Source organism: Anomaloglossus baeobatrachus, chromosome 10, assembly GCF_048569485.1.
Source record: "Anomaloglossus baeobatrachus isolate aAnoBae1 chromosome 10, aAnoBae1.hap1, whole genome shotgun sequence".
Lineage (NCBI taxonomy): Eukaryota > Metazoa > Chordata > Amphibia > Anura > Aromobatidae > Anomaloglossus > Anomaloglossus baeobatrachus.
The window spans coordinates 55,380,477-55,391,091 of NC_134362.1; positions in this window are offsets into that span (position 1 = coordinate 55,380,477).

The window sequence follows — 10,615 nt, forward strand, 5'->3', positions numbered from 1 at the left end:
TAAGATGGCGTCTGCAAGAGGTGACTAGGAAGAGCAGGGTTGGACCCGGCCTATGACTGCAGAGGAGCTGGAGGTAGAAGTGGGAACAATTGCCGACGGTATGGAAGAGCAGAGCGGGCGAGAGATAGCCGCTTGGAAGAAGGATAATGGCAATTAGAAACCTGTGGTTGTCGGTGCAGCAAGGCCCGCCTGGAGGCACCGCCCACGCTCAACTGGAGTCATTGTCAGCAGTGGCGACTATGCTGCGGGATGTCTCTAGCACGGATCTGAGTGAGTCTGTAACTGCCCCTGTTCCACCTGGTATGCTGACCCCACCGGCATTGTTATCGGACGCCCGTGTGATGCCGATGCGATGTCTGGTGCGATGCTTGATGCAATGTCCGGTGCGATGCCGATGCGATGTCTGGTGCGATGCCTGGTTCGATGTCCAGTGCGATGCCTGATGCGATGCCCGATGTGACGTCTGATGCGACGTCCGGTGCTACCCCCGATGCATCACCAGAAGCAACACCCACGGCCAGACCAGGCCGCAACGACTCCTGACATGGCCAGACCACCAGGCCACAACTCCTCCTGTCACGTGCCAGACCAGTCCAGGCCGCAACGCCTCCTGCCACGGCCAGACCAGACCAGGCCGCAAGACCTCCTGTCCTAGTTGCCCGACCAAAGGTGGTCATAGTGCCCCAGTCGCTGACTGAGGAACCAGCACCTGGGCTCCGATCTGAAGTGGACAAAGAAATGGCTCAGTTAAAGAGGGAAATGGAAGCTCAGTTCCCAGCACACCTGGTGGAGATGTATCTGATTCCCAAGCTGCCATACCGACCTGAAGCGGTCACAGCACCTTCTCCGCTGGAGAGGGACTCCTCATCCTACCTGGCTGATGAAAGCTCGTCCCCAGAGCTGCTCCTTGCCCGACCGGAGGAGATTGCAGCACCCTTTGAGAGAACGGGAGGCCCTGAGGTCGCGCTGCTGTTCCCCCAACGACTGGAAGAGGTCGCAGCACCCTCCACCAGTGAGGGAGAAGAGGACTTACAGCCATCACTGCTGTTCCCCAACCGGCCGGAGGAGGTCGCAGCACCCTCCACCAGGGAGGGAGAAGAGGACTTTCAGCCATCAGTTCTGTTCCCCAACCGACCGGAGGAGGTCGCAGCACCCTTTGCGAGAAAGGGAGGCCCTGAGGTCGCACTGCTGTGCCCCCAACGATCGGAGGAGGATGCAGCACCCCCTGCCAGGGAGGAAGACCTGGTTGCATATAGCCCCGGCATGTATGTGACCTGGTTACCTGCTGATGACCAGGTGATGGTAATGCGGAGACCAGCCCGCAGAGGGCAGCGTAGTGTGAGAGCCAGACACCCCCTTGAGAAGCCCACCCCAGAGAGAGAGAGCAAGTGGAGGCCAGGGACCTGCAGGAAAAACTCCCTGCGGCGGGCCAAGCACCAGGCCAGAGGTCCCCTCCACCGTGGGGTAGTGGAAGAATTCAACTGCCGCAAAGGGTGGGGCTTTATAGTGGAGGCCGGAGTGAAGGAGGGGATCTTTGTCTCCAGACGGGACGTGCAGTCTCACCTACAGCGGGGCCACCCTGGTCGTGATATCTATGTGGGGGATGTGGTAGAGTACACAAGGCATAAGGCATATGGGGGAGAAAGGCTGGTTTGCCTTGGACTTGGTTCAATGTCCAAAGGAAACCTTAGGAGCTCAGACTCCACCCCCACTGCTTCTACCAGGTTCCCAGAGTCACCACCACCAGGGAACGCCCATAATGCAAACGCTCAAACTGTAAATGCAAATGCAGACACCCAAGTAGCAACCTCCAGGTATCAGAGCCCTGAAAATAAGAGCCCTGGTCTTGGGAGGAGAAAATCAGTGTAGTCTAAAATGTTTTATAAAGAACCTGCTTAGTTTAAAAATGTTTGACCTGTTTACAGTTAAGTAACGTTAAAGTGAAATGTGCCCACCAGAACTTTTGTGTGAACTGTTGAGCATTCCTTTGTTTTAGCACCTGGTTATGTGCACTTTAAAAATGGACCATAGGCTATGAACTGGCTATAGCCACAAACTCTCGCATTGTAAAAAGTTACCCCAGTGGTACCAAACCTCAGATCATGCCTGTTTATGGGGCCTGGCTCTGCACTACCAGGGAGCACGCCTGTTTATGGGGCCTGCTCTCCAACACCAGGGAGCATGCTTGTTTATGGGGCCTGCTCTCCAACACACAAAAGCTGGTACTCCTGTTTATGGGGCCTACTTTACGCCACCCTCCTCAGGAAGATTGGAGGAAAGGTCTGGGATAGAGCTGGCCAAGACCTGGTCACCAAAGGGACCACTGACCTGCCTCCTGGAAGTTTCTGGGTGGGTCCAGGACTTGTGGGTGGTGGAATGGTACCTGGTATGTTTTAAATGTAAATAACTCCCCTGTGTGGGAAAAGTTGTATTTAAAATGTTCTTGTGTTTGCAGCCCGAGGACGGGCTGTTGATAACTAAGGGGGAATGTGGCGCCCCTGACCTGGTCAGGCACCACTGAGTACTGCACCCATGCTGGGACAGTACTTCCAGGTGATTCTAAAGGCCGAAATAGGGTGTGTACGCACAGACACATAGCAACCAGGTCTCCCACACCTTAGCGGGGACCCTTGGGCAGACCCAAAAGGGGGCGTTCCTCCACATGGGGTGTAGGGGAGGGGCTGGAAGCTAAGGTGGCTGTGGCTGTAAGGAAAGTTGTAGGAGTTAGAGTATGTTCACACAACAGGTTTTTGCTGTGCGGCACAATCCGGCGCTTTGCGGGAAAAACGCATCCAATTTTTTTTTTACCGCCAGGTGCGGTTTTTCCTCATAGACTTTTATTAGTGCCGGATTGCGCCATATGTACTTGCGTTTGATCTGTTTTTTTCCGGATGCGGCAAAAATCGTCACTCCGGCGGCCGCACAGGACGCAGAGAGGAACGTTTTTTGCCAGCGGCAAAGAACTGCATAGTGCCGAGTGCGGCGCTGTGCGGCATGGTGCATAATGAAAGTCTATGCGCGCCGGATACGGTGGCATGCTTCAAACGCCGGAAGCATGTACCGTATCCGGTTTTTACTTCTGACCATGCCCAGAAGTGATATAAATCCATTGCTTGTCAGAAAATCAATCAATCACTCACTCACTCACTCGCTCTCAAACTCTCTCACTCACGCATTCACTCACTGACTCACTGACTCATTCATTCAGCTCTGGCGTCTTCTCCTGATTTGAAAATGCCGGCCGCCCATTATTCAATCTCGTATTCACTGCTTTCCCCGCTTACCGGCGCCTATGATTGGTTGCAGTCAGACACGCCCCCCACGCTGAGTGACAGCTGTCTCACTGCAACCAATCACAGCTACCGGTGGGCGGGTCTATATCTTGCAGTAAAACAAATAAATAATTAAAAAAAACGGCGCGGTCCCCCCACAATTTTGATACCAGCCAAGATAATGCCACACGGCTGAAGGCTGGTATTCTCAGGATGGGGAGCTCCACTTTATGGGGAGCCCACCATCCTAACAATATCAGCCAGCAGCTGCCCGGAATTGCCGCATCCATTAGATGCGACAGTCCCGTGACTTTACCTGGCTCATCCCGAATTGCCCTGGTGCGGTGGCAATCGGGGTAATAGGGGGTTAATCATGGCAGGCGTCTCCCCGAGATACCTTCCATGATTAACCTGTAAGTAAAAGTAAATAAACACATACACCCAAAAAATACTTTATTTGGAATAAAAGACAAAAAAACACCCTCTTTCACCATTTTATTAAAATCCCCAAATACCCGTCCAGGTCCGACGTAATCCACAAAGGTCCTACGACGCTTTCAGCTCTGCTACATGAAGCTGACAGGAGCGGTAGTAGAACACCGCCGCACCTGGGAACTCCATGCAGCAACAGAAGGGAGTCGCGCTGTCAGCGAGGACGTCACTGAGGTAATGCCTGTGTGTGCGGAGATGTTGGGGGTTGTAGTGCCTGCGCGTGCGGTGATGGTACGTGCGTTAATGCCTGTGTGGTGCGGTGATGATGGCGGCTGTAATGCCGGGGTGTGCGGTGATGATAAGTGCGGTAATGCCTGTGTGGTGCCGTGATGATGGGGGCTGTAGTGCCAGAGTGTGCGGTGATGATGCCTGTGGTAGTGCCTGCGTGTGCGGTGATGATGCGTGCGGTAGTGCCTGCGTGTGCGGTGATGATGCGTGCGGTAGTGCCTGCGTGTGCTGTGATGGTGCGTGCGGTAGTGCCTGCGTGTGTGCGTGTCCGGTGATGATGGGGGCGATAGTGCCGGTGTTTGTGCGGTGATGATAGGGTCTCTCTCAGCATAAAAAAAACGGATCCGTTTTTTTTACCGGATCCGTCGCATCAGTTTTTACACAATCTGAGACGGATCCGTTGCATCAGGCAGAAACCGGATTGTGCCTGATTGGAAAAAACTGATGTGTAAACTTAGCCTTAAGCGGGCTTTACACGCTACGATTTCGCTACAGCGATCTCGTTGGGGTTACGGAATTTGTGACGCACATCCGGCCGCTGTAGCGATCTCGTTGTGTGTGACTTCTAGGAGTTATTTGGATCGTTGCAAAAACGTCCAAAATCGCTCCTTGTTGACATGGGGGTCCATTCTCAATTATCGCTGCTGTTGCTGGGTCGAAGTTGTTCCTCGTTCCTGCGGCAGCACACATCGCTACGTGTGATGCCGCAGGAACGAGGAACATATCACCTGCCGCCGACCGCAATGCAGAAGGAAGGAGGTGGGCGGATGTTACGTCCCGCTCATCTCCGCCCCTCCGCTTTCATTGGGCGGCCGCTTAGTGACGTCGCTGTGACACCGAACGGACCGCCCCCTTAGAAAGGAGGCGGTACGCCGGTCACAGCGACATCGCAGGGCAGGTATGTACGTGTGACGGGGGTGCGCGATTTTGTGCGCGACGGGCAGCAATATGCCCGTCTCGCACAAACGATGGGGGCGGGTCGCATGCTAGCGATAGCGGGAAAAATATCGTAGCATGTAAAGCCAGCCTTAGTCAGTCTGTTAGCAGAAGGCGCAGAAAGAGGGTTGCTGAAGGAGAGGCGCGCGCTGTCACGCTAGTCAGACCCTGCACGTGTAGTAGCCGTTGGCTGGGGAGAACGGTCACCAGCAAGTCGGACAGAAAGACGCTGAGGAAGTCAGCTGGTCGTGTATGGAGACTCCTGGTGACTAGGCACGCACGGGAAACAGGTCCTTAAAGTAGACGTCCATTTATTGCTCTGCTAAACCTGCCGGTGGGGGGACCACAAGTCCCACACCAACCAACTAGAGTCCGAACATCACCAGCAACAAGGGGGCCCATAAGGAGCCATCTTCCTTGGTCCACGCTACCAGCAAACGGGCCAAAAAGGGGAGAAAAGGCAGTAGCGACTTCCCTGGATGAATCTGAGTCGCCCACCACAGCGCTGCAGCAGTCGCCTGCGGGGCACTGTAGGGACTTCTCTGTAGGGACCCTTCTGGCAACAGGTATGTCAGGTTCACTTTAATAGGGGTCGTGACGCCACTCTCGGTTTTGAGGTCAGTGGGTGACAGCCACTGCAGTTTAACGAGTGTCTGGGGCTGATGGTTTTTGCAGTCTGGTGGTATAGCCTCCCAAGAGTGAGGCTGGCCCCAGGGGCTGTGTGTGGAACCACAGGTTGCAGAATCACTCAGCCACAGTCCAGAAAGTCTTTTAACTTGTTAACTCACTTTTGGATGTTTGGTGAGAAACCTGGGTGATGCTGAGATTATGCCAGGTGGAACCAGGAATTCCTGCAGGTCATTCTGAGGGTAGCTATTAACTCGCCTTCCTTGCAGTTCTTTTGTTTCGGAGAACCCCTGACTTGCAGTATAGTGGGATTTATTCAGGGAAAGTTGCTTCTGCCTCTCCTTCCCTTTCTGGCCCGTTTGCCGGCAGCGTGGACCTGGTGAGAATTTCTTCTGGCTCTATCTCCTTGTGGGTCCCCCTGTTGCTGCTGAGGCTCGAGCTCTGTATCTTTGGTGAGGAACCTCTAGTACCCTCACCGGCAGGTTTAGCAGATCAGTAGATCGATATCTGGCTCTAGGGACCTGTTCCCTGTGCGTGCGTAGTTACCAGCAATCCCCGTACTCGACTGCCTCTCTGCAGGTGTCTTTCAGGCTGACTTTCTGGTCACTGTACTCTCCCGCTAACAGCTACCACACCAGCAGGGTCTGGCTAGCATGGCTGTACGTCTGCTTCCTTCAGCAACTTCTGTACACTGCTCTAGACTGGCTTGCTCCTCCGCCTTTTCCTGTCTGCCACTGCATCTAGCTTCCAGCCTCTCCACTGCACTCCTTGCTGAGAATTGAAAGTTAACTTCTTCAGGGCTACCCAAGGGTCCCCTCTCAAGGTGTGGGACACCTGGATACTATGTGTTTGTGTGTACACACCTCATTCTGGCCTTTTGGAATTACCTGGAAGCACTGTCCCAGCATGGGTGCAGTACTCCGTGGTGCCTGACCAGGTCAGGGGTGCCACATTCCCCCTTAGTTATCATCAGCACATCCTCTGGCTGCAAAGACAAGAAAAGGTTTTTAATACAAACTTTTCCCACACGGGAGGGTTATTTACATTGACAACATACCGGGTACCATTCTTAACCACCCACCACCCACAAGTCCGTAACCTACCCAAAAACCTTCCAGGAGGCAGGTCACTGGTCCCTTTGGTGACCAGGTCTGGGCCATCTCTATCCCAGACCTTTCCTCCAATCTTCCTCTCCTGAGGAGGGTGGCTTAAGGTAGGCCCCATAAACAGGCATACCGGCGTCCGTGTGTTGGAGAGCAGGCCCCATAAACAGGCGTGCTCCCAGGTGGTGCAGAGTCAGGCCCCATAAACAGGCATGCTCTGAGGTTGGTACCACTGGGGTAACTTTTTACAATGCAAGAGTTTGTGGTTATAGCCAGTTCATAACCTGTGGTCCATTTTTAAAGTGCACGTAACCTGGTGCAACACATTTTAGCAGCAAAGTTCTCGCAATAGTCCTTGATGGCACATTCTTAAACGTTACTAAACTGTAAACAGGTTAAACATTCTTAAACTTAAAGAAATTTACTACAAAGACATTTTAGACTGTACTTTCTCCATACCGTAATGGGGGCTGACCAAATTTGCTGCGGGTTGATCTATGCAGTACTATGCTGTCATGTTGAGGTTGTGTCCTCCCACCCGGTGTATGTGTCTCAATGTGAATGATGGGTGTACTGGGTGCTGATACCAATGCATGGTCTTCTGATTCAGCTACACTTGGCTCTTCAAGGTTCTGAACAGGTTCTTCTTGTTCTCTTACTTCTTCTCTGGGTTGAGGGAAGGTGATTACTGGAATTACAACAGCTCAGTTGTATTGAGGCCAACTTGCAGGAAAATCTCCAAGCACAGTATGGATCATCTTCTCTCTTGGTTCTTCGACTGGCAAAGGGTTGGGAACTTCTTCAGGGATTCTTAGCTGTTCAGGGCATCTCTTAAGGTGGTCTCTGGAGACCACAGCTGTTGTCTTTCCTTCATCTTTGCTGATGAGGCATGTCTTCTCACGGCTGGGTGTTAACGGTAACACGGTGTAGGGTTCTGCTTCTCAGTGATTGTCGAGTTTATGATGTCTTCTCTTTCTCTTGAGGACTACTTCTCCAGGCATCAAAGGAACAGCAGGTGCATTTTGATTGTAGGCTTTTTCTTGCCTCTCCCGCTGCTCAGTCAAGCTTCGCTCCACACACTCTTGTACTCTCTTGTACTGGGCCTGGCAGGTGGAATCCCAATCAGCACCTTGTAGAGGGTCTTCATGGGTCTCAATTCCCATTTCCAGATCCACTGGCAGTCTTCCAGGTCTGGCCCTCATCAGGTATGCCGGTGTGCAGTTCGTGGAACTCACGGGGATGTTGTTATACATGTCCACCAGGTCAGGCAGCTTCTCTGGCCACAGGCATCTTTCTTCCAGTGGTAGAGTTTTCAGGAGGTCAAGAACAATGTGATTCATCTTCTCGCACACGCCATTGGTCTGAGGATGGTAAGGCATGGTACGGATCTTCTTGCAGCCATAAAGGTTACAAAACTCCTTGAATACCTCAGCTTCAAAGACCGAGCTGTTGTGAATGTCAGTTATGCTTTTGCTGCTGTGAGGCTCCCTCTTGTGGCCAGGAATGCTTTGACTATGTACTGCTGTATACTGTCCTTTGGTACTGCTATTTTGAGCTTGTATGCTTTATATTAATTCATGAGGTTTTGGTTGGTGATGTGCCAATTTGCTCATGGGTAGATCATTCTTTTGATCTTTCCCATTTTTAAATGGTCTTAACAATATTTCTCTGTGTTACTAACAAACTTTTTCACACTTTTTGCATGCAACAAGGGACTCCTCTTGCTTGATTCCATTATTCTGGATTTTCCAGTACATGTTTGGTGTAGTTGTGCTCACTCTTTCCCATGTGTTGTGTTCCAGATTCTATTTATGGGTTGAAGCACACTTCCATTACCTATATATATTTAATGGTGGTGCCGTCCCTATTTTGTTCTATGAGCCAGGAATGCTTTGGACAGAGACCGGCTGTGTTGAGCAATGGGCGTTTCCATTGCTAACTCTCTGCCTATTTAAGCCTTGATCTGCTGGCAGGCTATGCCGGATGTCAGTTGTTCTTTGTTCTCCAGCCTGCTTCAGACCACATCTACCTCAGATAAGTGCTTGGCTCTTTATTTGTTGTTTTGTTGTTTTTTGCCCTTATCTGAGTTTGTAATTTGCTGTGGTTTTTGTCAGTTTATTTGCAGGCAGGAATCTTCCCTTTCAGTTGCTTAGCTGGGAAGCTCCCTGCAGCTATGTTTGGAGTATTGCTCCTATAAGTCCATGTGTTTGTTGCTTCTTGTATTTGTATGGTTCCTGCTTTCTGTTCATTGGTATGACAAGAGCGCCTGATATAGGACGGAGTTCAGATCTAGTGATCTGAGGGATTTTTGTACTATCAGGTTATTGGATTTTTGTAGGGTTTTTCTCTGGCCACCATCAGCCACTTTCCTATCCTGTCCTATTTAGTCAGTAGTGCCTCACCTGTGCTAATCCTATCATCTATCTGTGTATTGTGTTTTCCTATATCACCGCAGTCTTTGAATGTGAGGGGCTTGCTATTATTTCTATTTTCTGAGGTAGAGAGTTATTCATCTTTCCTTCCTTTAGGATAGCTAGTTCTCCAGCTGGGTTTGCTGTGCACAGGATGTTAGTTCACCCCTCGGCTACTTCTAGTGTTAATGGTTAATAAGGGGATGGCGGCCAGATTAGTTGCCAATGCTCTTGTCACCTTTTACCAATGATTTGTGGTGATCTTCCATGGTTCCGGATCATAACAGTACATCCGGCCTAACGTTAAAGGGTACTCTTTAGAAGGAAAAAGAAAAAAAAAAAAGTCTGCTGAGAATTTTTTTTTTCCTTTTGGTGTTTTTTTTTTCCTCTTTTTCTTTGGGTTCCGTGGAAGATTTTTTTTCCTAGAATGGATGAATTGAGTGAGCGTGTTGCTCTTCTTGATGCTAAGGTTCGTCATATTGAGTCTTATCTTGCACAGACTCCCCTTGCAGAGCCTAAGATTCCCGTTCCTGAATTTTTTTCGGGAGATAGGTCGAGATTTTTGAGCTTCAAGAATAATTGTAAATTATTTTTTGATTTGCGCCCTAAGTCCTCAGGGAATCCTGTACAGCAGGTCAAGATTGTCATCTCCCTGCTGCGTGGTGACCCTCAAGACTGAGCCTTCTCTTTGGGTTCTGATGATCCGATTCTCAGTGATGTGGATTTTTTCAGGCCTTGGGATTATTATATGACAAACCCAATATTGTGGACCAAGCAGAAAAGGCCTTGTTGTCCTTAACTCAGGGTCTGGATTCTGCAGAAATTTTTTGTCAGAAATTTCGAAAGTGGGCGGTCCTTACCAAATGGAATGATGATGCGCTTGCGGCTCTTTTTCGGAAGGGTATTGCTGATAATGTGAAGGATGTAATGGTGGGATTCCCCGTCCCTTCTGGTCTTGATGCCTCTATGACCTTAGCCATTCAGATCGATAGGCGGTTACGTGAGCGCAGGAAGATTCCTGCTAGTTTTGTGCCTGTGGAACAGCCTTTGGAGCCTATGGAGTGTGATGGGGTCCTCTCTAATGCTGGTCGGCATGGGTTCCGAAGGAAGAATAGACTGTGCTGTGCTTCTATTGTGGAGACGCTTCTCATATTATCTCTGTCTGCCCTAAACGTGAAAAGAGAGTGGCTAGTTCTGTTACTGTGGCTTCTTTGCAACCAAAGTTTCTTTTGTCTGTCACATTGATTTGCTCATTGTCTTCCTTTTCTGCATTTGCCTTTGTGGACTCAGGGGCAGCGCTCAATTTGATGGATTTTGGGTTTGCTAGGGATTGTGGTTTCCCCATGGTTCCTTTGCAAACTCCTTTTCCTTTAAGGGGCATTGATGCTACTCCTTTGGCAGAAAATAAACCCCAATTTTGGACCCAGGTGCCTATGAGAGTAGCACCACCGCATCAGGAAACTTGTCAATTTTTAGTATTGCATGATCTACAGGATATTTTGGTACTGGGATTTCCGTGGTTGCAGACCCATAATCCGGTTCTTGA